Source organism: Monodelphis domestica, chromosome 7, assembly GCF_027887165.1.
Source record: "Monodelphis domestica isolate mMonDom1 chromosome 7, mMonDom1.pri, whole genome shotgun sequence".
Classification (NCBI taxonomy): Eukaryota; Metazoa; Chordata; class Mammalia; order Didelphimorphia; family Didelphidae; genus Monodelphis; species Monodelphis domestica.
In genome coordinates, this window is record NC_077233.1 from 282006005 (window position 1) to 282033333 (window position 27329).

The 27329-nt window shown below is 40.4% G+C and overlaps 1 protein-coding gene across 3 annotated transcripts in view; it reads right to left on the minus strand.

Annotated features, from left to right (window-relative positions):
• Window positions 1–27038, minus strand: part of SEMA6A (semaphorin 6A) — a 176115-nt gene extending 149077 nt beyond the window's left edge. For 2 of the 3 annotated variants that reach the window (XM_001363758.4, XM_007497844.3), the window contains exon 1: window positions 26214–27037. The gene's annotated coding sequence lies outside the window, so the exon portion shown is untranslated. Of the gene's footprint in view, window positions 1–26213 lie in introns of all 3 variants that reach the window. The other variant, XM_007497847.3, reaches the window with a different exon arrangement.
• Between the last annotated feature and the right edge of the window lie 291 nt (window positions 27039–27329).

Consider the following 27329-nt stretch of genomic DNA (forward strand, 5'->3'; position numbering starts at 1 on the left):
GTGGAAGGCAAAAGAGACCTTCTAAAGTTATCATTTTGACCTCAGCCAGAGTTGAGTTCAGGTTAGGCTGGGAGATATTTGGCCAGTGGGCACCATGTCTCTTTCTGGAGTCTGGGGATCATTCTATTCAGCCCCAGAGGCCCATCCTCAGTGAATCTGCCTCATATGTGGTAGGGTCCTCTACATCCCCAGCCTAATTATAGATCCAACCCTGTTCCCTGTTTTGAAGGATATGCGAGGTCAGGGCTGGGCTTGAAGTCACCTAGATTTGAAATCTTGCCTCCGACACTGACTGGGAGATCCTGGGTGAGTTCTTTAATCTTTCTGTGCCTCAGACAGCTTTCTAGAACTTATCTGCTAAGGGATACCTGACCCACCTTGGAGTTCTCCAATTTTATAAAATCACAAATTTCTCAATAATCCCATCTTTTAAAAATGGGTTCTTTTGATCACATTAGCTTAGGGTCACATGGTAGAAAATGGTACCGCTAGAGGCTGAAACATAAGAAAGCTTTAAAGAGAAAAGGAAACAAGCATGTGGATAAGGTTCTAAACAGAGAAGACAGGGCCAGAATTCTAGGGAAGCCAATTGTCCACAAAAGTAAACTGCCTTGTTCACAATTCTGCTAATCGCTGGAAACTGCGATCAATCAGTATTTGCCAATGGGGTGAAGACTCTAGGTCCTAGTTCCCTTTAAAACGGTTTTATCTTATACATTTTTTCCTATTGTTACTCATTCAACTCTGTATTAGTTAATGTATACATTCCCAGTTTTCACTGAAATTATTTATTTCATTGTTTTTTTTAAAACAGCAAAATAGTGGCATAGTGGATAAAGTTCTCATTCACCCTAGAGTCAGGAAGACTCATCTTCCTTAAAGTTCACATCTGGCCTCAGATGCTTACTAGCTATGTGACTTTGGGAAAGTCACTTACTCTCTCTTTGCCTCAGTTTTCTCATCCACAATAGAAAATGACTCAACAACAGCAACCCATTACCCATATATACCCTAATTAGTTTATCTAACTTTCAATAGGCTCGCAAGTGCCCCTTTAGTTTCCGTTTTTTTTTTCTCCAAAATGAGCTGCTAGAAATATTTTTGTACATATGGGCTCTTTTCCTCTTTCTTTTATCTCTTTGGGAACATATTAGTTCCTTTTTCTCAAAGAAGAATCAATATCTTCAAAAATATTCTAATTACACGAAATCATTTTCTTTTATCTTTTCTAGAAACTGAGTAATCACTGTGCTTCAATAAACAGTACAACTTTGGGAGAGGCATCTATAAAGCAGGTGTGTGTGTGTGTGTGTGTGTGTGTGTGTATAAAACTTGACTTCCCAGAGTTCTCTCAATTTCCTCATCCCTTTCATCTCTAAAATTTCAGATTTTGTTACTAAATTTAGGTTTAATGGACAGCAACATCATTTCCCATGAAATATAACCTTTGGGCAGCTTGTAAATTCTTTCTCTGTTATCTCTGAAACAATTTTTCAAAACTTTGGTTAAAATGCTAGAAAAATGCTTTAAAATCATTATCGAGTGCCAACTTATAACTATCAACACCCGGTTTCTGGTCTTCCAGTCTGATGATCTTTACCCTCGAGATGCATCGGGTATCTCTGGTATTCACAAAGAGACTGACCATTCAGAATTTCAACCATATGCCCTCTCTAGGTAGTTGAAATAACCTTAAAAAAAGGGTAGCAAGAATGGCTGAAGAGACGGAAACCATGAACCACAAGTGCCATGATCCCAAAGAATTATTGATCTCATTGGGCACCTAAACGGAAGGCGTCTCTTAGAGAACCCTCAAATTAGCTGACACAGATACGACCTGTTAGTGTTGAAAAGTCCTGTTAAAGGTTTGGTCCAGCTGGCCAACTCCAGCCCTGCCAAGTTGGAGAAGGCTGATGGTTGGATGGAAATGCTATTAACATACAATTTTACCTTTTATCCTGCATTTTTGTTTATCTTCCCAGACGTAATGAATAGGAATTCAAGGGCAAGAAGAAATTAAGCTTGATAGACTGGAGATGGTGTAAACAGTTACTTTGAAAATGATGTGGATATAAAAAAATGAAGGACAGTTATACTGCTTCAATATCTATATTGGACTATAGTCTATACCACATTTTGTCCTAATTACTCCAGTATAGAAATGATCCAATGCTTTCTCCTGATGTTTTTAAAGGACATCTAAAAGCTTCATTTAATGAATATGAACACTTAGTTAATTAGAAGGATTGCCCTCTGTTCAGATTAGACAATTATTCTCTGAAATTTGTGATGGTTTCTTAAGTCATTTCCAGGGTGAATTAAAAGGGTCACATGTGTACCCACACACATACACACAATTATTCCAGGTTGCCTTAGGTAGACCAATAAATATTTCTTGACTTGACTTCACCAATCGTAGGGAAGATATATATATATATATATTGTATATATATATATATATATATATATATATAGATGGTTTTAGATGAGAATAGCTGAAGGAGACAATTTCTCTGATCCTCAAAAAATGTTTTGGGTCACTAGGACAAAGAATTGTTGTTTACGAGTGACACTCTTCTTTTAAAGGGTATGTGATCACTCTTGGTAGATAAAAATAACAAAATAATTGAGATAGGTTGATAGGTTCCAAAAACTGACAGAAGTCATAAGAATCACATCATCTAAATCTCTGCATTTTGTTAGATTTAATGGTATCTGTAAAATAGTCAAACATGCTCACGAACAACAAGATTACCTCAGCAGAAGGTAGAACTGAAGAAAAATATATAACTTTCTTGGAAGTTAGATAAACTGACCTCAAATAGAACTGACCCTGAATGGGTTCGAAAGTTAAAGTTTATTCCTAAGTCCCCAAATTGGAGGAGTAAGACTAAGGAGGAAAGGACAAATGCTGGAGAAAGGAGGAATTCACACTCAAAAGATGCTCTCAACCCAGAAAAGATATTTGTCTGATGAAAGCAACGATAATTAATAGCAACTTGGACAAGTAGGAGCAAGTTCCTCTAATTATTTATGGGGCATTGTCAAATATGTTTAGCTTTGGAATGTCCATTTGAAATAACTTTAAGGTTTTATTAAGCTTTCTGTTTTTTAACTAAAACATTTGAAATTGCAGCCATTACTAATCAATTTCCATAAGAGGCTTGGAATGAATCTGCATATCTTTGCAAGATTCCCAGAAAGGAGAAGGAAGTCTAATGATTTTTAAGGTGTTGTTTGAGAAGTATAATGCAGGAATTGCATGTGAGTAAAATATCTTCAATGTTAGCATGTCCTGGCTTGTCAGTAGGAGGAGAGATGTGAAGTTCACAGAAGGTGTGATTTATGGACCTTCATAAATGCACTGAATTAAAAAAAATTAAACATTCCTTTCAAAGACATCATATTGAGAAACGAGGAGACTGCAAACCTCCGTAAATGAGGAATCGTGGATTTGTCATTTTGACAAAGTTCTATCCAAAATTAAACAAAATATACCAAGGAGTCTAGAGAGTCACTACACATATATAGTGCAACCATGGCTTATTTGTTGAGATTCCCAGAAGGATGCCAATTAGTGCCAATTTTGATGATGGTTTTTGTGTTGTGAACATCTGTCCACTAGCATCTGGACAGAGACCAAGTCATTTCACATGAACCACCAAACAGCTGTCAGATGGTACTGACTTTCAATGAATACCAAACAAGGCTCCATTCTCAACTGGAGCTCTAGACAAGAGGCTCTAGTTCCCATTACCAATCTCCTGAGACACCCAGTCCCTTGAGATCTTACTTGTTAGTCAATCTAACTAACATATGGGTAACTTTTTCCTCCCTCCTGGCCTTCCTCCTTCCTTCCTTCCCTCCTTCCTTCTCTTCCGTCTCTCCTTCTTTCTTTTCTCCTCCCTCCTTTTTTAGTATTTACATAATAAGTTTATCGGGCAACATTCAATTCAAACAATTATAATGATACTCTCAAGAAAAAGAAAAATCATAATTCTCATTCACCTAAAAGTCAATTATGCAATGGGTGAGTCATCCAGATCCTTTCCTCCTTTTTACTTCTTCATCTGACTCCCTATTAACACAACAGAGGATGGCAAAAAGAAAGAAAATAAAAGGATGAATTCAAATCTATTTTGCTCCTGTGAAAAACTTGAAAAGGAAGTTTAGTAGAAGAAGAAGGGGCTAAAATGAATGACTGATAATAAAGGTTTTAGATTATGTAGAGGTTTAGTTTCCTTCTTGGTTTCCAATGCTATAAATAATTGAATGGTAACTTCCTATAAAAATAAGGTGGTGGTGGTTGGTTTTTTCCTTCAATCATATTTATACACAAAGTTTTAACTATATGACTACATATAAGTTGGAAAATGAAGGCTAAGTGAAGAGATTTCTTTTAGTTTCCTTCTCTGCTAACTGAAAATTCTTCAAAAGTATTTTGACTTCATGCACTATCTGCATTGTAAATACTTATACACAAAAGCCACTCAAGTGTTAATCAATAAGTAACCACTATATTTACTATTCCCAGGGAGGGTCCAGCTAGCTCAGGAAACTACAGTCATATAATTCAAGGCTATTTAGTTAAATATCAACACCTAGGTTAAATCACATTAAGAATGCAACTGAAAATGAGACAGGTAAAATTCAGAATAATGCATTTAAGTCATCCCTAAAATCCAATTGACCACTTGGGAGTTTCCCAACAGCACCTAGCTATAGTAGGCATTCAATCAATATTTCTTAAATAAATTATTTCAGTTGTTTCTTTTAACTCATGGTCAGACGACAAATAAGTAGGATATGAAAATAAGCGACTGATACTACTGTGATTGTGCTCCAACCTCAAGTATAACCATGACGTCTCCATCTTGTACTTGTGAAGCTTTTTGTGCTCAAATTTACAACTTTACATGTATTCCTATTGAATTTCATATTATATCCAGCCTAGTGCTCTAGCCTGTCAAGATCTCTTTGGATCCTAATTCTGCCATCCAGTGCTGGCTAGACCTCTCAGCTCTGTACCATCTGCTGGTTTGATAAGCAAGTCATCCATGCTTTTATCCAAGTCATTTATAAAAGTGTTAAGCCACACAGAGCCAAGCACAGATCCCTAGGGGTGCTCAACTGGATGCCTCCTGCCACAATGACATTGATCCATTAAAAATTACTCTTTGAGTGTGGTCATTCAACCAGTCCTGAATCGATTTAATTCTATTATTGCCGTGTTCACATTTTTCCATCTTTTCCACAAGAATAGAATGAGATATTTTATCATTTTTTTGTTAAATTATATGTAGAGCATGACTAACATGTAATAATAATAGTTCATGTTTATATCGTGCTTTTGTCCCAGGCTATGTGCTAAGTGCTTTACAAATAGTATTTCATTTGATCCTCACAGTTCTGGAAAATATACGTTATCCCCACCTAGGATTTTTCCAGGAATCCATAGCAAGCTCACTGCCATATCATTTTCAGACTGTTCTCTTCCCCTTTTTGAAAACCAAGACATTTGTCCATCTCCTTCCTATCTTACGACACCTCTCCTGTACTAAAAAGATCTTTGACATGTCACCGATAGGGGCTCGGAAATGAAAGACTTTAGTTTTCTCAGTAGCTGAGCACACCGTTAGTCTGGGCCAGATGGCCTGGATTCATCGAGAACAGCTAAGTGCTCTCTTCCCATCTCCTTACTTATCTTTGGATATTAACTCCCAGTGTAGCCATTTTTGTCCTGTTATTTCCCATCCAAAGGTCAATCTCCTTGTTAGAGAAAACAGAAATGAAATAAGATGCAAGTCGCTATCCCTTTTCTCTGTTTTGAGTTATTATTGGCCCCTCATATCCACTCTTTGATCCTCCTTTTTCCCCACAAGGAGCAAATAACAATTCAAAGTGTTTCTCTGACCTTTATTTCTTTTGATAGCCTTAGCTTAGCCTAAGCTTTAGCGTTCCTCATCCTGTTTTGTTTTTTTAATACAACCATGACAATGATCTCTTTTATCTGCGCTTGCTTCAATTTCTGTATGCTTGTTTTGAAGTCGAAGTTGGTTTTAGTGAGTTCCTTCTTCATCCATATCAGACTTATTAGGCACCTCCCAAATTTCCTTCTCATTGCACTAATTTACATGGTGGCTCCTAAACCTCTGTTTATTGTCTTCTATCGCTCTGGGGCTGATTTCTCTTGTAGAATTTAGTCCATGTGATATCAACCACCTCTTTAAAGTCTGCTTTCCCCAGACCTAGGCTAGAAACCTCAGGGAGAACATGACCATCTACAAAAAATTGATCATTATTTTAAAATGCTTTTTCATTTTTTAAAATGTTTTATTTAATAGTATTTCTTCTCAGGGATGTGCCCCCCCCCCCTTCCTTTTCCTGCTCCGTAGAAGGCATCACCCAACAAAAAGATAGATAGAGAGGCATAGATCGTGTCTTTTGTGTTTCTGTTTTCCAGGTCATTATCTGGTGGCGGATATTCACAAGTTCTTCTTCCAATATGAATTCTATCTCTGTCTAGAATGCTCTCTTGATTCTACTCCTTTTACTGTGCAACATTGATACTTACTATGTGCTACACTGTGGTAGGAGGGTGCTGGGGAGGATGGTGCATGTAGTGGAGAGATTCCTGAGAAGGAGTTAGATCCCGGCTTGGACACTTACTACATGGATTAGGCAGGACCCTGCAGAGTCCTCAAACCTCAATTTCCTTTTCCACCAAAAGGACTTTCCATACCTGAGCGGTTGTTGGAAGGAGAACGTCTTTTATGCCTGAAAGTGCAGTCAAAATGCCGATTATTATTAGGGGAAATACTTTAACTTTTTGCTTGGAATGATCCTAAAAAGTGCATGAGCAGAGAGAGCACCAGGGTCTGAAATGTCCCTCGCCGGCATGGGGGGGGGAGGGCATATGCTTTTGGATTCGCTTTCTTTCAGTCTAAAGAAAGAAAAAGGCCACCGATTTGGTACAGTTGATAGAAATTACTTCACTCTAGGTCAGAGTGCAATGGCTCCTTGCCACCTCCTTAATAGAAGGAGAAGATGAATTACAGAGCATCTAAATGGTCATTCTGAGTGTGCAGTTAATCTGGTCACCTCGGAAGTGTGGCGGCCATCATTTGAAAGGTCTTTTTGGTAGGGTCATTTTGCCATCACAAAATTTCAGACCAAAGCTTCTATTGACCTGGTCGAAAGCTCTTTCATGCGATGACTGTTGACCATTTTATTTACTCATTATTTCTAAGGGCTCATGCATCATAAACTCATCACTGTCAGCTCTTTTTTTTTTTTAAATCGCTTCTCAGACTTAAAAGTAATTGAGTAAGAAGGAAACACTTTTTGGTATGTCCGTTTCCTTTTCCATGTTTTTCAAACACCAGTTGGTCTACAGGGGTTGTGCTGGGATTTAGTTTCACTAGAGGGCAGCACATATTCATAGGATTACACTGAAAAGAACCTTAGGGATCAAGGGCAGACCTTTTGTTTAGATGAGGAAACTGAGGCCCAAAGCCTATTAATTTTAAAAGATAAACCTGAAATAAATAGAATTTATCTCTGCTTCCTGAGGAAGAACTATCACAACTATCACAGACTCACCTAAGGTTACTATGACTAGATTTTAATTAAAAATCAGCCTTTTCCAGTGTTTAAAAGCAAATGGTTTTTAATAGCTTCTCTCTTCTGGAAACTCATTTATTTAAACCCACCAAAAGCTTTTTGGTTTCAATCCTAAATCTCAATACTTTTTTATTCTCCTATTTTATCCTGCTTTTTAACTTGATTTTTTATTTAACCCAGAGTCAAATCGTTTTTAGATTTTTTTCCCCTACTGTATAAAGGAGGAGAAAAAGGAAAGTTAAAATCTTTCTTTTTAGTTATCACTGAAAGAAGAAAAAATGAAAGTGTGGCTCACTCACTTTTCCAGATTTAATCATTCAAGCAGCAGACTATTTTGTACCATCAAAAGTATTTGGGATTTGTCTATCAATGATTATCAAGTATCTTTTAAAAAATTCACTGGCTAAAATATACTAATAACCAAGGCACAAGCCTTACACTGTGCAAATAAACATCTCTATGGTGCCAGGAATACCAGAGGGCTTGCTAGCTGTGCCTCCTCTCCAGAGATCTGGAAAGCCTAGAATTCAATTTGGATCAATCAAGGTAAATAGAAGTCACAGCAAAATATTCAGAAAATATTGCAAGGTCAAGTGATGATTTATTTTTGCTGGTAATTAGCTTTGGGACCAATAACAGAAATTGACATTTTATCATGAAAAAACTGAATAGCCTAGCTATGAAATTCAAGAGAATTCAAATATTTTTATAAGGAAGATTCATTTTCTCCCACTTTGAACATGATTAAAAACATCACATTTTCCATTCCATTCTATAAGCAGTGCTCCATTTTAGCAAAATGCTACAAAAAAGCCCCGCTGCCTTATTAACACTGTCATTAAGCAAACAACACCGTGTAGGTGCTATTTGTATTCTTTGCGAATGATGTCATCTCCAACATTCCTTGTTACACAAGACAACTTCAGAGATAAACATACATATAAATATATCCAATGAATAAGCATACATGAGTTTATAGCCAATTAAAAAATTCAAAAATTGTCAAAAGGGAAAAAAAAATAGGAAAGCAGGTGGCTCAGAATGTGCCCCAATTCTTCCATGAGTTAATCTTTCAAAATACATCTTCCCTGCACTTATGTAATGCTGATTCTTGTCTTTTGGGGGAACCAAAGGATGAATGTATTGTTTGGCCAAGGGAACTCGTTTTTCCCCTCATGGTGGCCTTCTAGTATTGTGAGCATCAACCTAAGACTGAAAAAATAATCTTGGCTCTTGGACTTTGTATGGCACCTAATATACTTTCTTAGTGATGATGTCTTCATTAATTAAAAAAAAGAAATACTCCCCCCAAAGCTGAATTTTTATGAGTATGACTAGTATAGTAAGAGCATAGTAGGGTGGTACTTCAATGAGCTTGGCATAGAGATGGGGAAGCCGAGATCATCCCATGCTCAGCTGTCCTGGTCAATTCTGGAAAAATATGTGCTCACTTCTGAAGGACTTGCCACTCTGGAATAGCAGAATATCTGGGGGTGCTCCTCTTCTCATGATTCATGAAAACGGGGATGGGGATGGGGAGGTAGGTAGGCTACTAAGCCAGGAGAGGGGGCCACTTAGTGACCTTTAATAAGGGAGTAACTTTTGTTTTCTTTTGACTTGCCAGGTGTCAGAATGGAATGCTGGGACTACCCATGAAGAATAAGGTTCTTCACTTTTTTCCACTTGAAAAGCTCAGTGACTGTCCTCATAGGCAGCTAAATCTCCCATATCAGGGAGGCAAGGTGAGTGTGGACTTTGGAACCCTGACTCCCTTTCCAACTATGTGTTTCTTTCCCTGGACATAGAAGGGCAATCTTTAGATAAATATGTCCTTGGAGGGAACCTTATGATTTCAAGAAGTCAGGATTTCAAAGTTCCTCAATTAGTGCTAGCAACATGATGGGTGGCATTATTGACATCCACCATCTTGTTCCATGCGGAAAATGTGACCATGGACAAGAGAATGAGCCCAAGCCCTGACCTGGCTCTCCAAGACACACAGACAACATACATAGAGCCAGAGTTGACTATAAAATGCCCGTTCAGCAGTCCCACAAACCATATCATCCCTTGATGTTTCAAATGTCAGTCCCTCAGGAGAGTATAACAGTAATTGTGTTGCTATTGCTGCTTGCCTAAGTTTTCTTTCAATCAATGTACATTTGTGGTTCTTGTGTGTGTTAAGTATTTCTTCTGTGAAGAGGGAATAAATAGCTGTCCTGATTTACACTGGATACGATCTATTAAAATCCCAATTTGAGGAAGAATTTAGACATTAGCATAAAACTAATCTTTAAGTAATTTTCCCATTAGCTCTCTGGTAGATTTAGAGAGTCAAAAATGTGAGGGGAAAAAAGACTAACCCTTATTTTAGGAGGCAACTAGGTGGCTTAATGAATACAATACTGGTCTGAAATCTGAAGACCTGAATTCAAATGGAGCTTCAAACATTGCCTAATTGTCTGACCTTGGGCAAGTCATTAAAGCTCTCATTGCCTGACAAAAGTATCCCCTGGATCCAGTGGCAAAGGAAATGGCAATCCATCCGAGTATCCTTGTCAAGAAAACACTCTGGATTAGTATGGTCCATGCAGGAGGTCACAGAGTCAGACATGACTGAACAGGAGTCTCTCTTTCAGGTGATTGGCTTCCTCTCAAAACTGGATTAGGTCCAGAACTGAGTATGAGTTCTTAAGGTCTAGGGCTCCAGTCTTCTGACTCCATAGAACTTTAATTGTTAGCACAAACTATAAGCCATGCAAACACTAAGAGATTGGACTTCATGAGCTTCTATTGGCCAAAATGTCATTGCCTGGTGGTCAGTCTTTGGGTATGAGGCCCCTCCACACTTAGCTAGGTCTGTCCTCAGGGAACAGAAAATGGTCAATCAACAGGTGTCTTGGAAGCCTTTTAAGGCTTAGAACCTGTCAAAACTTGAACTTCCAAGGTAAAGCTTTCAAGACTCTAGAGTCATTTCTATGGTACCCGGGTAGGATTTTGGTGGGGGCTCATCTTTTTTTAAATATCCTTTCTTTATATTAAGAGTCAGAACTTGATTCTTTAGTCTCTCACGTATGGCTCATAATAAATATGTGCTCCAAATTAAATATTTTGACTTCAGAGCTCCCTTTCTCTCTAAAATAGTCTCCCCCCCCCTCTCTAAAATAATCATTCTGAAAATTACCCCATGCCAAATGTCCATAAATGTTACACAGGTCCCCTGCCTCCAAACCCAGTGCTCTCTTCAGGGTTCTACCTCAGTTTGACGGTGTGACACAGTAGAGAGAAGCTTGGTTGTAGATTCAGAAAGACACAGAAAAACTTCCAAAACATACTGGTTATATGATTATGCGCAAGACACTTAGCATCTCAATGGCGAAGGCACATTCCCTATAAGGGCTGCTGATCTAAGTCATTCGAGAGTGCCCCAACTAATAAAAAAAATGGAGATTCCTCCCCTCCCTAAAAAACAAAACAAAACAAAGAATTGTTGTGAAGATCAAATAAGGAAAATGTATACAAATGTGTTTTAACATATGGACAGTGATAGAGGCCTTATTATTATAATTAATGTTGATTATGATATATTATTATTGCTAATAACAATAATAACAAACACACATTCTAAACCTGATAACCCAGCAAGACCAGTCTTGTCAAGTAGTGCATCCAATGGAAGAACCCTTACATGCCCCTTAAAACGAGCCTGCCATGGCCTCTAGAACCATTAGTCATGGGAGGAGGTGGAAGAGGAAAAGCATATCCCATATGAGAACAATGATCCTGGAAATGTCTATACATCACCATTGGTAGATAGTCCGTACTCATTCTCTCCATGTGAACAGAATATTTAAAAATCCATTGTCCCAACCTTACATTTGTAGCACATTCTTTCAAATAATGCTTTGGAAAAAATGTGCATTTCCAAAATAATATGGTAATGTTAAGTTATTTACAAAATCCCTTCTATCCCTACGCTTGCTTTCTAGCGCACTTAGCAATCTGTTGGGAGGACTCTACTTGGCTGTTGCCTAAGAGCAAAAGCAATTATATTGTCCTCTTAATTCTTGGAAAAGGAAGCATTGTGGCAATATTAGTAGGTCTTGTATTCAGGACATGGCAAAAGGTGAAAACAGAGGTTCCGCCTTCTAACATATCCCTTGAGAATTCATCAATCAGAGAATTCAACATATTGTACTTCCCTTCATCAGAAAAGGAGGAAACACCTTGTAGATAAAACTTGCATATCTAGTGAAAAACTCTTCCTGTTCTGTGAACATCCCTTTTTAAAAAAGAGCATCCAAGAGATGTTTATGACATTTTCCCCAGACTAAAACTGAAACTGCTTCACTTTCTCCATTTCTCTGACTTTTCTGTGTGCCATCATATATGCCAATATCCTAATAAACTACTGAGTTTCTCTCTGTCAAAGTAAGTTGTAGGTGGGTACCACTCTGCAATTTTATTTTATGTAATCACTATCCTCGAATGCATTAGCGCAAATATTACAAATCAATTTATTTTAGGTAATTTCTCATTAAGATGCGTAAAGATCAGTAAGTTATAATTGCAAAAGCTAAGCATTTATAATTAATAAGCGCAAATTATTCTAAAATAGATGTGTTATGTGCTTCTAGAGTTTTCTATGAGCTAAGAAATGATTTTTCACATAGAAATTTAATTCATAAGTTGGCATTAATGTATTCCATCTAATTTTTATTAGAACTTCTAGTTAAAACTTGAATACTATTAAGAAAATGAACGATGCATTCACATTATAATTCAACTTGCTGATGTCTATGGTGGAACTCAGCACATGAGAAAGAGCGATTTCTAATAAGGTGTAAGCTCGGTTCTCCCTGGTGCTTCAGTTACTCCATGATGCTAAGTTTGGCACAGAAAAACGTACTTTCAGTCCATTCTTGTACTAGTAAATGAAAAATCCTTTGTCAGTCTAAGCATCACCATGCATTCCCCAGTACCAACATGGGCATCTGAGGAAACTGCTCTCATGATGCAGTTAGCACATAGTAGGTAGGTAGTAAGTACCTAACAAGAAAGTTTTGATCCTTCTTCAAGGAAGTATTTTCATTGTCCAGATGGGCAAATGAATGTATCACATCAGCTAGATATCTTAGGAAGCCTCGATTGATCCGTCCTTCATGCAATTCCTTTCTTAAAGTGCCTAACAGAAGGCATTTTCACTAAAATGGAAAACTCACCTCAATTGAACATTCAGACAATAGCAGCGTTTTTTAGGCCATTGCTGACTGAAAATGCACTACAATAACACAGCCTCAACTTCACTTATGCCTTGGAGGCCCCAAAGAAAATGCTTAATCAGAAATTGTTAATTAAGATGAATGAAAATCCACATTTTATGTTTGTCTGGCACCCCCTAGGAAAGAGCTGCTTCCCTTTCAGGTTCCATGAGCAACACTATGTCTGCCCTAACATCTGACACAAATCAGATCGGTTTAATGTTGAGATGAGAGGGCAAATTGAGCTCATACCAGCTACCTCCCCAAACAAGGGAAGCCTTTGATCTGAGAAAAAATGAGATAATTTAAAAAATAGAGCTTCCATCTGCAAGGAAATGGCCAAACGACCAGAACATATCTTCTTACACTGTCAAGTCATCAAGCTACCAGAAGACTGGGCACACCAAGTTGTGTTTTCTTTGCTCAGTGGAGAGATTTAGGGGGCTGAGGAGGGGGATAATTGCAGCCTATGGGAAAGCCAGACCACATGATCAAAAACTGCTGTGGCACTTAAAAGTGTTTCTCCACAAGGCATTTTGGTGCCCAGAAGCCTGGTGAAGTTCATAGCAATTAAAGCCATGTAATCCTTTTCATTTACTTCAAATTATTGGGCTCTGAAATCAATCAGTTAGTATGGTTGGTAAGGGAAGGACAACTCTAATGGGCACGTGCATTAAAACTCTTTGCTGATCTCATTTAGAACATCTTAGCCCAACTCTGCTTGCCTGTCATGTGACTGCCTGCGTCACTTGCATCAAACTGGGTACTCTTTTTAAGACAATGCTTGCGCGCTTTCTTTTCTTTTTCAACCTGCCAAGGAAGCAGATTGCATGGCTTACAATGGAGTCCTTGAAAGTTCACCCAAGAAATGGGAAAAAAACGTTAAGGAGTAGGCAAGGATCTAGTACCCAGCCCCAATTTACCCAACAAAAGAAAGCTGGGCTTCAGATCGTAACAGGGCACGCGGATCATTCAAGAAAGACGTCTGCGGTCCCCTTTCCCTGTCAGCAATTTGCTCTGCCTTTATTTGCCGGGGTTACACCTATAGACAGTCAGAAAGCTGCTCCTAATAGATAGAAAGTCATATTCCTAAAAGTGTCTCCTTAAAACATTACAAATAGTAAAGTAGGGGAAACAGCCTTGCTCACACAAGAGCTGACAAAGTAGAAGTCTTGAGGCTCAAGTAGTTCCCGCTCTATTGTGGTTCCTCAGAGTTTATGAGCTCTCTCCCTCCTTATACCTCCCGTCCCAGCCTCATCTTCCCCAGCCCCTGCAAAAGGGAAAGTGAGGCGAGAGGAGGCGCTAGAAATGTTTACCCCCTTTTTTAAGGTCGCTTCGTCAATGGCATTTAGCACCCCCCAAATGCCCTCATTTCCCTGCTCGCTTCCAGCCTAAGTGGTCCTAATGAGAAGCCTCCCCTTTGCTCTTCCAGAAAGATGAGAATAGCCATTAGTCTTTGAATCATAAATTTTGAGCAGCAAGACTAAGAGAAGCAAATCCTGGAGTAAATATCAGCTGGATGTGCACATAACAAGGTCCAGAGAGACACATTCAGAAGTTGCCTCTTTTAATCCAGCCCTGAATTATGTTGGGAGCTGTTTTCTGTTCTTTTAGTGCCTCCCAACTGCCAAAAGAACTGCAAGGCTTGCAAGTCCTAGTATATCTCAAGCCTTTCCCAAGACACCCCAACACTATCTGAGACATGGAAACTATGGCAACGGAATGAGAAAGCAGCTTCCATGATTAATAGATGAAGATCCCAGCGACAGTGTCTAGCTGGGGCCATCATTCATGAATGCAAGGAGAATTAGCATAGAATCTCTCTCCAACCACCCTTAACAAGTCGGGGTTTGATGGAAATCAACCAAACTGTGCTCCAGCTAAATAAACGGAAGTGGGGAGTGCTGTAAACAATTTTGTTTTCATTTATCTCACACAACAGAGATAAGGGTCTTCTCCACCACTCAGGATGCTAAAGAATTGTGAGAACAATCCAAGCAACGAGGAGAGAGTTCTCCACCTGGGCGTCCATGGCCGAAGTACAAAGGGATGCTGGCAACATCTGGATGGAGCCCCCGTGCATCTGGAAGGAGAGGAGAGGCAGTTGTGGGCTGTTTTTAGGCTTTCCTGTGGGGGGTGTAATTTTTCAGAAAGCATCTTGTTTTCAGCAGACAGCCATTCTCCATTCACCAATCCCACCCTATTCTCTCACTTTCCCTGCTCAAGGACAGTAGAATAGTGGGGGAAGGGCTGGAGGAAGCACAAAAGGTGCTGCAATATTAATGAAAAGACTGAATACTCCCTAGGAAGAGAAAGTGTTAGGCATTGGGAAGGAGAATAGCACGCCTTCCATCAGAAATATCTCCTACGTAAAGTTCTCATGTAATATTTCTGACATGAGATCAAATACCTCCAATACTAAAGTCTTTCTTTAATTCCTCCCAGGTGTCCGATCCCCCATATGTAGTTTTCTTGGGAAGAAGTTAATTGACTTTATAATCACAGATCCCACCCTGTTCTGTCAGCTTTCCAAATACAACTCTTTAAATTGAGACCAGAAAGGAAATGGGTAGGGAAAAAAAAGTACATCTAATTGCTAAGGAGGGCATAATGTTAGAATCATGGTTTCCCAACCTGTAAAATATGTAGGATCACAGATTTAGAATTGGATGAACCCTCAGCGTTCCTCTAGTCCAGTTCTGTTTTTAGATTGGAAGATATTGAAGAAAATGAAGACCAGATAAGTTGTTACTTCCTTGAGGTCAGATAGAACTAAGAAGTCAGAATTTGAACCTAGCCTCCCTATTTCTTCTTTCTATTATGTCATGCTACCTTTATTTTTCCCTAACCATACAAGCATATATGCGTATTATTCCATGTAAAATATTTAATAAACATACTGGACTTATTTCTTGTAGAATTGATACTGGTCCTTTCTGGTGAATTTTTTTCCCTCAAGAAAACAAACTATAGGCTAGTTTGTTTATTATGTTATAGAAGTGAAAAGTTATATAAGTATATATATATTATATGTATATAAGTTATTATATTATAGAAGTGAAAAAGGGAGAATAATCATATTAAGAGGAAAGTGCTAAGTATCACATTGAAAACAGTGGATATAGAATGACTATTATTAAAAAAACACTCTCAAAGATTAGGTCCTCAATAATTATTGTGAATTAGTATGCTTCTTCAATCTTGCAATGAATAAATGGCAATTATTAAGGACTGGTTTATCTATTTCAATTTATATGTGTTACGGTCAAAAAGATGTACTTGCAGAATTTAAAAATACATAAGAAGTCCTACCTTTGAGCTATCAAAGAAAATACCTGTAATTCAGATACAGTATGTTTTTCTGGATGAAAATAGCTACAATTCCATACTATGAGGGAGACCTTGAGGATGAATGAACATCCCAGGGAAATCCTGCAGGAAACTGTGGGATAACATATATTCATTTTCTTTCTACTTTGTCTTTTAAAAATCAAGCATTTTAAATATTAAGCTTTAAGATGATTATTTTAATGAAGTTCTAGATTTCCTAAGAAATACATATGATAACCTTTGCTATCTTTTCCACTAGTGTAAGCAAGCTACTTGATACTCTCAGCTATAATGGTGGCATGGGCTGAGCAATGATGGACATTCTGTAATTTTGCAATTTAATGTAGATGACTTTTCCACATCCTTCACTAGGGCTAGTGGTAGGGAGGTGACCCTGGCTGGCTCTCTTAAGGCTAGACCAGTGGAAGTACAAGCTCAAACAGGTCCTTTCTATCTGTAAAGGCTTCAAGTACAGATTAAGTGACAATTACCTGCCAACTGAGGTCTTATTCTCAACCAGAGTTGGCTACCATATGATGAAATTTTCTGTCCAGACAAATTTATAAAACCAGTTACTCAAGGCCTAGAGGAGTTTTCATCTACATGCATGAGAGGTATGCCCATCCAATGAAACTATGAATTATGTTAAAAACAATTTTAAAAAATGAATTACCAATTATTGTCCTCCCTCCCCCTCCCTGCCTGACTCCTCCCCCCACACCTGCTGAAAAAGCAAGCAATAGAAATCATGGATTTTGGGATATGTCAACATATTTTCCTTACAGATTTAAAGTAAGAAAAAAGAAATTTAGTCCCTTTGGCCAAGGAATTCCCTAGATGGACACCTTGTGTGAACTTTCTAGGCTAAAAAATAAAATTTCTATCTTATATACTGCTCTGGCCATAAGAGTCAATCCAACATTGTGCCTAGAACCATTGGTCACTAGTTCTTTCTCATTCAATATAAACTTCAATGTGTCTTGAATGTTGTGGAAGTGAGGGAGGTATAATTTTTTTTATTTAAAAAGAATTTTAATAAATTATTCACTCATTCAACAATTTGAGTATTTGCTGTAAGGAACTGTGGTTTGATTTTATATTAATATATTGTTTTCATGTTTTAATAATTACCCTGAAGTTTCATCAGTGATAGAGAGAAAATTTGTCACTCCCCCTCCTATTTAAATGCCCTATTTACACATTTCTTAGCACAGAACCCATGATACTAAGTCTTGTACATGACGTAAATGCTTATTTTTATTGCACAGAATTGGTTCTGTTGCATCATCTTTTGAGATAGGAAAGGGATTTATCACTCTGCCTCCAAACTCCCTTTCCAATAAGACAGATCCATCTCCTTTTTAAAATATTTAAGGACTCCCTTCCTTTACAATGCCTTTCTTGGATGCCCTATCGACCTGATCTATTATTGTGTTCATCCTAGCATCTCCTCAATACTTATTTATATAGTTTTAAACAGTTGGATTCATTTACATGTTTTATATTTTATTATGCATTTTTTGTCCTATCCTTCTTATTAGAACCAGGTGAAATACATGTATTGGAAGCTAGATCTGATCTCCAAATTAAGAACTCATAAGATAGTAGAGACAGTGGGGCATGATGGAGAGAGCTTCACAGTCAAAAGGCTTGTCCTGCCTCTGAGTATGTGAGCATGTGACCCTGGGCTAATCATTCAACATCTCAGTGTCCCAGGCAATTTTCTAAAACTATAAATTGCAGAGTTGCAGATTTGCATCAGTGGAAGGGTTTTCTTTACCAGGACTTCTCTACATTAATTAGAATACAGGTCCAGATTTTTCTTCCTTCCCCCACCTCCCACTCCCAAAATCAGCCCTAGAGAAAAAGAAAAGAAAAGAAAAGAAAGTTAAGATTAAGACTCAAATGAAAGTAATTAGGAGACATAGAAGCATTTTGAACCCTTTGGAAAGGTGGAGTATATCTGATCAGAGTATTTGCTGGTTAAAAGCTCAGTATCCAGTGGTCAAGAGGCCAGAGCCCAGGTCCTACAGGGATCAGGCATGGCAGCATTTGATCAGTGTCCATTAACATGTTAGCACTAGGGACTTCTTCCTAAGATGATAGCAAAAGACAAATATGCACAAGCAGGAAAGGAGCATAATTTTCTGTTGCATTATAGTGGGAGGAAAATCTTTGAATTTGTAAACAACAATCCTGAATTCTTATCCTAGGTCTACCACAATTTTGCTGTGAGACCTTGAAAAATGTACATAATCTTATGAATCTTCATTTTCTTCATCTTTAAACATAAGGTCCCTTCCAGCTGTCATGGTTCTATAGTATTAATGAGACCAAGATCATAGATTCCATTCCCAGATATGGTGACTTACTTTGTAGCTTTGTTCATTTTTGCCACGGCTCTGATGAGCTCTGATTTCCAGTAGGTGTCTCACAAGGTTGTCACCAAAAGGCTCTGAGTAGATGACTTGGCTTTCCACTTTAGTATATTGACAAAAGGTATTGTATGTGAATTCCTCCAACTCTCTTCCTTTACACATATGCCCTGACTAATTTCCCCTCAATTTCCATGTATCTCAGAGTCCTTGGGAGCAATCTTCATTTGTGCCATCAATCATCTACTCTCTGTCTCTTGCATTTTCAGCATTTCCCTCTTTGGGACAATCTTCCTCTCTGCTTACCAGTATGTTTATGTCCTTCCAATCCTAAAGCAAACAACAAACAAGAAACCCCAACCTTCCCTTAAATCTCAATATCATCTTATATTGCACACGAAAGCACCAACAATCCTTTGACTTCTCTAATACTTTACATTATAAATCTGATCTTCGTCGTTTCAGTGACTCCTTTTTGTTATGTAGATAAGGATATGGTTTATTTTGGGGGAATTTTGTACCCAATAGTCCTCACTTAGAGATTTATAAATAAGTCAATATTGCTTGCTCTAAAACATACGCACACATATATTTATGCCTACCTATCCATTCTCCATTGATATCTTGGTACACTCCAAAGTTAATGCTCTGCACCCTCAGGAATCTGAATTAACATTTCACATGTAACATCTCAAGGATAAAAAAAATGTAGGTCCTTGTTTCCCTCTGGAGAGAATAACTCAAGGCAATGACCTTGCCAGATAACTGTTCTGCAGACAATGAGAGTTTATTGCTCCTTGCTTTTTGCTTTCTCCCCTAAAAACAGTTAGAGTCTCCCCATCTTTGCTCAGTCACCAAATCCAGGATTCTTCGTTCAACATGTTAATCCCGACTCTGCCTTTCTCTTTTGCCTTGTACAGCCTAATTAATTACCAACTACATTCATTGGCTGGCCACAGTATCTTTCAAATCTCTCTTCGCCTTTCCATTTCCACCCCCACCCCCAGTTCAGGTCTCCATTCTAATTTATCTGTATGACTACAATTACATCCTAACTGGTCTCTCTCTACCTCCACTTTATTGCCCATTTTCCACAGAGCTGCCAGAATCAACTCCCTAACCCCCATTCGACTCACGTTACTCCCCCTTTAAAAACTTCAATGGCTCTCATTGTCTATTGAATAAAATTTCAACTTTATAACTTGACATTCAAAGCTCTCAAAATTCTGGATCTAACCTTCCTTTTAAAACTTATCTAATACAATACTTGCTTTTATGTTAAACTGGTTTTTTTTGTGTGTGCCAGAAAAATAGGCCTACTTAGACTTCTCCCATCTTTACTTGCTTTCACTCACACTATTCACTATGGCTCCATTGCCTTCCCGAAACCCCAGCCTGCTGGTCTAATATCTGCCCTTCAAGATCCTGCTCATGTGGCTTCTTTGCCATAAAATGTTCTCCAGCCTCCTCAAGCAGAGGTAATCTCCCAGTCCTCAAATCTGAATAACTCTTCCAACCTCTCAGATCCTTCTACCCCACTGTACGTTGTATTTACCTGCAGACATGCTTTCCTTGCTTCTCAATTTAGACATTTTGAAGGCAGCCCCGCATTTGATATGACTAGTCCCACTTGGCACCTTGAACATAATCGATGCTCAATGACTACTTAATGAATATTTGCCCAATAAAATTGAGTGAAATGGAAAAAAAAACCCACTGAAACAGACAAAAGGAGACTTGAGTCTGCTGATGGCTAGCTATGGAATCAGGGGAGTCCCTAAAGTTATCTAAGCCTCCCTTTCCTCAGCTGCAAAATGAGAGGGCTGGACCAGAGAGCCTCAAAGGTCCCTTTTAACTCACAAATTCTGAGGAGTGATTTGGATCCAGCAGCTTAAATGTGTCACAATGCCTGGCAAAAACAAGCTAACATGCCTAGCCCACTAGTGGCTGCAAGTGTTATTTACATATGTCCACATAAGAACACACAAACAACCTTGATATATGAAAATGGGAAGGTTCCTAAGAGATTAATTAGGGCTAGAGATGGACCTATAATTAGCATGGGGAACCCCCAGGTTAGGAAACTCCCTCTACCAATCCAAGTCAGAGCCTTCACTGCAATTGTCTGAGCACAGAGAAATGAAATGATTTGCCCAGTCTTATGTCACTGGGACCCAAGTCTTTTTGGCTCCCAAACCAACTGTTTATCCCAGAAGCCTGCTGAATGAATCAGTGGGAGGTTAACTACTAAACTAGTTCACCTTTCATTAAACTAATAAGAGCTAGCAAGTATGTAGCACTTCAAGGTTTGCAAAGCACTTTGTATGTTATCTCATTTTATCTTTATTTAATGCTGTGAGTTACTCTTATTTTCTTTTTAAAGATAGGAAACTGAGGCTGAGGGACTTGCTCAGGGTCATATATCAGGGTTAAATTAGGTAGGGTTTAAGCCCTAATCCATTCATTATTTTATCTACCCTGCCACCTAGCTACTTATAGCTATTAAACGTCTCTAATGCATTAATAAGGATTAGATTTAGGTAAGTTTTTCAACAATATAATATCTATTAAAGCAAGGTATTCCTTTGTATAATATTGAACAATATCATGGATATACACAATGATAATATCATGCTAAAGTTGAATACTGAACTCAAGCAATTTATAGTTTTCAGCATTTTTCACAAACAATGATTATTTCCTTTCACTTCCATACAGCAACTTTATATTGAGTTAGTAAGGCTCATGGGGCAAAAGGATCAGGGCCTTAGACCTGACTGTTACTGGACTCCGGAGGACTGTTTCCTGATTTTTAGCCTATGTGCACCCAGACCCTAGCACAGTGCCTGTACACAGTAGTTGCTTAATAAAGGCTTGTTCCATTAAAGGTCTATTTCTATAAACCTACCCAGATTCCCCCAGGGCAGCTTCAGATTTTATCCATGGAGAATGGCTTAGCTGCTTATGAAAATTGACTTTTAAATGGCAGAGAAAAACTTTTTTTCTACATAGTCAAGATCAGAGCATAGAAAAGCTGACTTAAAGACATGAGAAGGAAGCTGTGGGGACACGAATGCAGAACCAGCATATCATCAAGTTCTGTTTCATCTTCTCTTGGTCACTAACATTTCCAGGAAATTTATTTAAGTATTCCTTCCCTGAGTTATGCTAAGGAATGGGCAAAGGGCAGAGGGAGAACAGGTTGGATAATTCCCAGGTTTTATAGTGCTAGAGGTGCCATGCCTAATTAAAGCATTTGAGATGAGCTTGGCCTATTCTAGGATGCCTTCCTTTTAAATAGTCAGTTCAACTGAGTTCCTAGAATGGCTGCCACCACTCCACTGTTCTCTATCTCTGAACAGAACAAGACCACTATGTATGGGCAGTCAAGAATTTGGCTCATCTCACTCACTATTCAACAAAAAAGAAATGCTTTGCCTTTATTTCATACCAGGCACATCCGAAGTTCACTCCCACCCAGGCACCTGTAATACATTTCAGACACTTTAAAATCAGTGCTCCTATTTCTGTACTGTGGAAAGCTCCAGGAAGCTTCTGCTAGCAATGGGAATTGGCACCTTTTCTGCAACTCGTAGCCTTAAAGGGCTACCTAGAGGCATGAACAGGTTAAGAGACTTGCCTAGGAACTCGGAGCTCCTATCTATAGAGGTGAAATTTTATTTCAAGCTTTTAATTTTGGTGATTTTAAAAAAATGTGAGATATTTCTTATTATCTTTGGGACAACATACACTACTTCTGTAATTCAATACTGCCCTATTTGAATCCCAAATGCTACTTATTTTTAAAAAGATACATTAAACACTCATTTTCTTTTTCAAGTGAAAATTATAATTTGATTTACATTATTAATACTCAAGAGTAAATGTATAATCGATAGCACAAACAGCTTTAATCCAGCTGCAAGTGTACAGCACACAAGTGACCAATTGATACTTTGCCTATGAATTTTCAAACTATTTATAGTTTCTTTCATACCTTTACAAACATAATTTTAAAAGTTCTATAAATTATTTGGAACACATACATTTTTGTTATTACTATAGTATTAAATGATTCACTTTTATGTTTAATGCGCATTAGATATCATGTTATTAATAAGCGATGCAATAAAACAGCAGCACTTTTTAGAAGACTAGCTTGTCCATTAAACTTCTCAAGGAGGAAACTTCTCCTATTCATTTTTTCTCATCAAGATTCCTAAGCAGAGGCCAGGTTATGAACATCTAAATTCTTTCTTTGTCCTCTGACCCTGCTTGTTAAAATGATCTGCCTTACAAATCTCTTAAACTAACTTAATAACCGGTTCCAGCTCCAAATCTAAGTTACCTGAACAAAGTCATGGAGTACAGATAAGTCAAGCTGTGGTAGACGGTGCAATTATGTTTGAAAATACAGTTGAGGTGAAAGGGTGGAGCCAATTCTGCCAGGCGAGTTAAGGTCTGGTTAATAATTAGCTGTGGCTCTAGAAGGAGTTATCACCAAAGTTTTACTTCACCTACTGGAGCGGGGCCATTAAGCACAAAGAGAATTCGGTAGGGCTTGGTTTCTGCAAAAAGCTCTTTAACTTCTAAAAGACAGGCAGGTCGGTCGGTCCTGGAAGTCTCCTCAGGTGAGTCCAGTTTAATCTGTTCATCTATGCAGGCCTAATTGCACTTTGGGGAATAAACAAACATACAAACGCTGAAACCAAGGATTACTACATCTACAACCACTTAACTAGTCTGAGCAACATCTTTCTGTCACTAATGCAGCTCAATGCAGAGAAGAAACTGCCTCGGAGCACACTAAGTGCATGCCTTGTCCCGATATTGGCGGTGGGGTGGGGAGTAGAAATGGGCCCGCAGAACAAATTGACTAACCATCTTATAGAAAGTAAACCCCAGCCAGTATTGGGGGCAGAAAACACACAGTTGGGAGATTTGCTGCCAGTTGCAAAAGGGTTCTCAACTTGGCTAAAACTATTGTTCGAAGTGAAGCCTGGCAAGCAGAGAAAGCTTTATTGTTGTTTTATTTACACTCTTACAATGGCTCTTCTTCCTTAACTTTAGGGGAGCCTTGAAGGCCAAATCTCTCTCCCCTTCAAAGTCACTAAACAGTCTTCTGCTTCCCTCCTGAAGTCCTTTGGAGGCTCCCCAAACACCCTACTGATATGGAGGAGACCCTGGAGTTTGGTCCAGCATGATTCACATTCGCGACAATGGGAACAATTTCGGTGGTCTCAATCAACTGGCTCCCTTTCCGCCTCCTCTCCTTAGGCTCCATCTCTTTGGCAATCTGTTCTCTCCACACAAGAGCTAGCTGTTGTCACCCAAGCGGCTTTGCAGGCCACTCGTACAAATTTGCAGCCCGAGCGCTTAATGCAGAGAACTCCACCAAGAGAGCTTTAAGCTCCTGCACACAGGCACACACGAGCTGTGGCTTTCTATCGCCACCGTCGTCAGCGCCACTACCATCATTATCACCACGAGTAGCATCCCGAATCCCTGGCCAACTCATCCTCCCTTCCCCGCCTCTAGTCCAGCCCTTCTCTCCCGGGTTTTGGCCGTATAGGCGATAGGTCCGTGGGACCTGCAGAGTCCTCCTTCACCCACAGCTCGAGCAGGACCGAAAGCTGGCGGAGCCAGGGTGGGGAGGAGGGTGCGGTAGTGGGGAGCTGCTTTTTCCTCTTAGCTCCTTTTGGCAGGTACTTCGCTCCCGCCCCACCCCCCACCCCCATTCTCTGCCTCCAGTCTCTCCCTTTCCTTAATGTGCAATTTACATCCAGGCAGCACATTTAAAAGGAACTGCGAACAAAAACCCTATTGTGCCTAACCCTAGCCCTTCTCCTTGGCTTTTAAAGCTAACTTTCCCCCATTGCCGGTTTCCCGTCCCGGGGCCCGGCGCCGAGCAGGGAACTGGGTGGTAGGTAAAGAAAAAATGAGAGGGATGCTGGAGCTAGGAAGGGCCGGTCCGGAGGGCAGGAGAGGGCCATTTCCTTGAACAATACCAATCATTCCCTTCTTTCTCCCCTTCTCTAGTTCCCCAATTCACACTTGGGCCAAAACAGACTAGATTGGAAGAAGCCAGCCTCGAAAACCCCAAAGTTCGCTTCAGGAGGGACGGAAAGCCAGGGTGGGAAGTGGCGAATCCCAGATCTCCCTCCCTCCAGCAGCCCCTCCAAGGAAAGAGGACAATCATGGGGTGGGGCGCTGGACTCCGGACAGACTAATAGCTGAAGACCTCGGGGAGGGTGATGACTGAGGTGGAGTGGCGGGGGAGGGGGTGGTTTATACTATCAGAAAAGCTCAGGAAATCCTAGAGCAAATTCCTCATCCCCGGTAGTTGGGGAAGGGGCTCCCACTATCATTCGCGTCAGTCTTCCTAGTCTCCACCCCAGGACACTGCAGAGAGAGGTGGGAGGTCTGACACCCAGACCTCTTAAGAGACAGAGCTTGGGTGGGTGAGAAACTGGCCCTGGGAGGTGGAGTCGGCTAGAAGCTAGATGACTCTGTTGCCCCCCCCCCCCCAACAGTGAGAATCTTATACAGCTGGTAGTCAACGGACTACCAGCCCCAGACTTTTCATCTAGGGAGAAGCTGGAAGGAATAGGATCTGAGGAGTCTAATGGGAGACGCAGCCCTTCTCCTCCCCACCCCCTCCCAGTAAGAAGCGAAAAAAGACTGACAGGATCCAGAGAAGGGGGTTGCTCAGAGAGCAGCGCTCGGGCCGGCCAGCTCCGCTCCAGCAAACAAAGCCAGGAGCAGGGGAAGCGGCATCTGCAGAAGGGAAGCACGCAGGGAGACAAGGACTAAGGGAACCATCATAAGTTTCCTTTGCTTTGGCTCTCTCTCTCTCTCTCTCTCTCTCTCTCTCTCTCTCTCTCTCTCTCTCTCTCTCTCTCTCTCTCTCTGTGTGTGTGTGTGTGTGTGTGTGTGTGTGTGTGCGTGCGCGCTCATCACAGGAACCCACCCCAAAACCTGATCTCACAACAAAAGCCTTTGCACTTCCTCTACAGAAGCCCCCTTCTTAACAACCTCTAATGAGAAGGCTCCCAGCCTAGCTTTTCCGTTCAAAGGTAAACGCCAGGCTCGTCTCCTTTGCCTCTTCGCTCCCTATTCCCTTTCCAGACCGTACCCGAATAGCTCCCTCAAAGCCACCGAAGCCACTCTGCGCTCTGTCTCAAGAGTCCGAGTGTACTAGGGCGGGCAGACTCACACTAGAAACCAAGCGGACTACCAGCTACGCGCAGATACATGCCATGCCTTGCCGCCTTCCACACTGAAGCCCTCCCTGGTCCTCAGCCTTCTGGGGTTGGGAACCGGGTATCTATGCCAACCCAGAAAGCCCGATGTCCAGAGAGCCGGGCTCACAGCAAAGATGGACAAGCAGAAGGAGCGCTTGTCCTCTCTTCTTCGACTCCTCCCAGCCAGTGTAAACGCTCCAAGATTGAAAACACAAAACAAAAACATCACCAAACCGGGGCGGGGGGCGGGGGGGGGGGGATAGCATGATCCAACCTCACGGTATCTTAAGCTCATTCCTTCAGGATCTGCCGAAGCAAAATAGCAGTTGTCTTCTTTCCCAGCCACCCCACAAGCGGGATGCAAAGGAGGGTTACTCTACCTTTTCGGTGCATGGATAGGCAGCCGGAGCACGGAACTAGCTGATGTAGTATCCCATTTAGTAATCCATTATATAGGGGATCTTTCGGGGCTCCGCGGTCCACTCTCTCCTTCGCAATCCTTTGTCATTACTACATGTGTTCTTCCTTCGCTTTTTCGGTGCAATATTAGAGGTTACCACTTTCTGGGATACAAATTCACTTTGGTCATTTCCAAAGATAGGAGAAAAGGGGAAGGGGGAGAGGGGAGAAAAACGGGGAAGGGGGAGGGGGAGGGGGAAAGTGGTCAAGTAACTCTTTTCCTAGATTCCAGGGAATTTCACTCCAGTAAAGTCCCCTTCAGTCGGATCTCGGCCGATTAACAAGTCATTGCAAGGCAGGGGATGGGGGTTGGGGAAGGGACCGTTCTTGTTCTACTCGCTCTTTTCTTCCAGTAGGGTGGCCGCCGTATGCTGTTGGAGATGGTGACGCTGGTCCCTTCCAGAAACTCCTAGGCAGGCACCTCTTTCTGTTCGCCACAGCGGAAAAGCGCAACTGCTCCTGGCCCAAAGCAAGTGGTCATTGAACTGTGTTTAGGAGTTGAGTTCAGAGCTGCCTCTCCCTCCACTGCTCGCAACTCTTCTGTCAGTAGCTAGGGTGCTTTTCTCCAGAGGTGGAGCCAAATCCCGGACTGGATTCTGGCAAGCGGACTCCCTTCATGTCACTCTTACTCTAGTTCCTCATCCTACCCCAAAACTAAGGGGTGTGTAAGTGTGTGTGTGTGTGTATGTGTGTGCAAGATAGAGAGAAAGTATGTGCGTGTGAGTGTGTGTGTGTGTGTGTGTGTGTGTGTGAGAGAGAGAGAGAGAGAGAGAGAGAGAGAGAGAGAGAGAGAGAGAAGGAGGGAGGGAGGGAGGGAGAGCTGGTGGTCGTAGAGAGGAGGGGAAGGTTGCTGTAGTGATGGGTTAGAGGACGTGGCAGCCGGCGTTCCTTCCAATTGGATTCCTCATTCACCCATTCACACACAACAGGTCCCAAAAGGACTTGGGATCACCAAACCCTTCCATTTCCTCTGTACCCCAACTGCAGCCTTTGCTGGGGTGGGTTCGATAGGGTAAGGATCAGGGACTTGGGAGAAG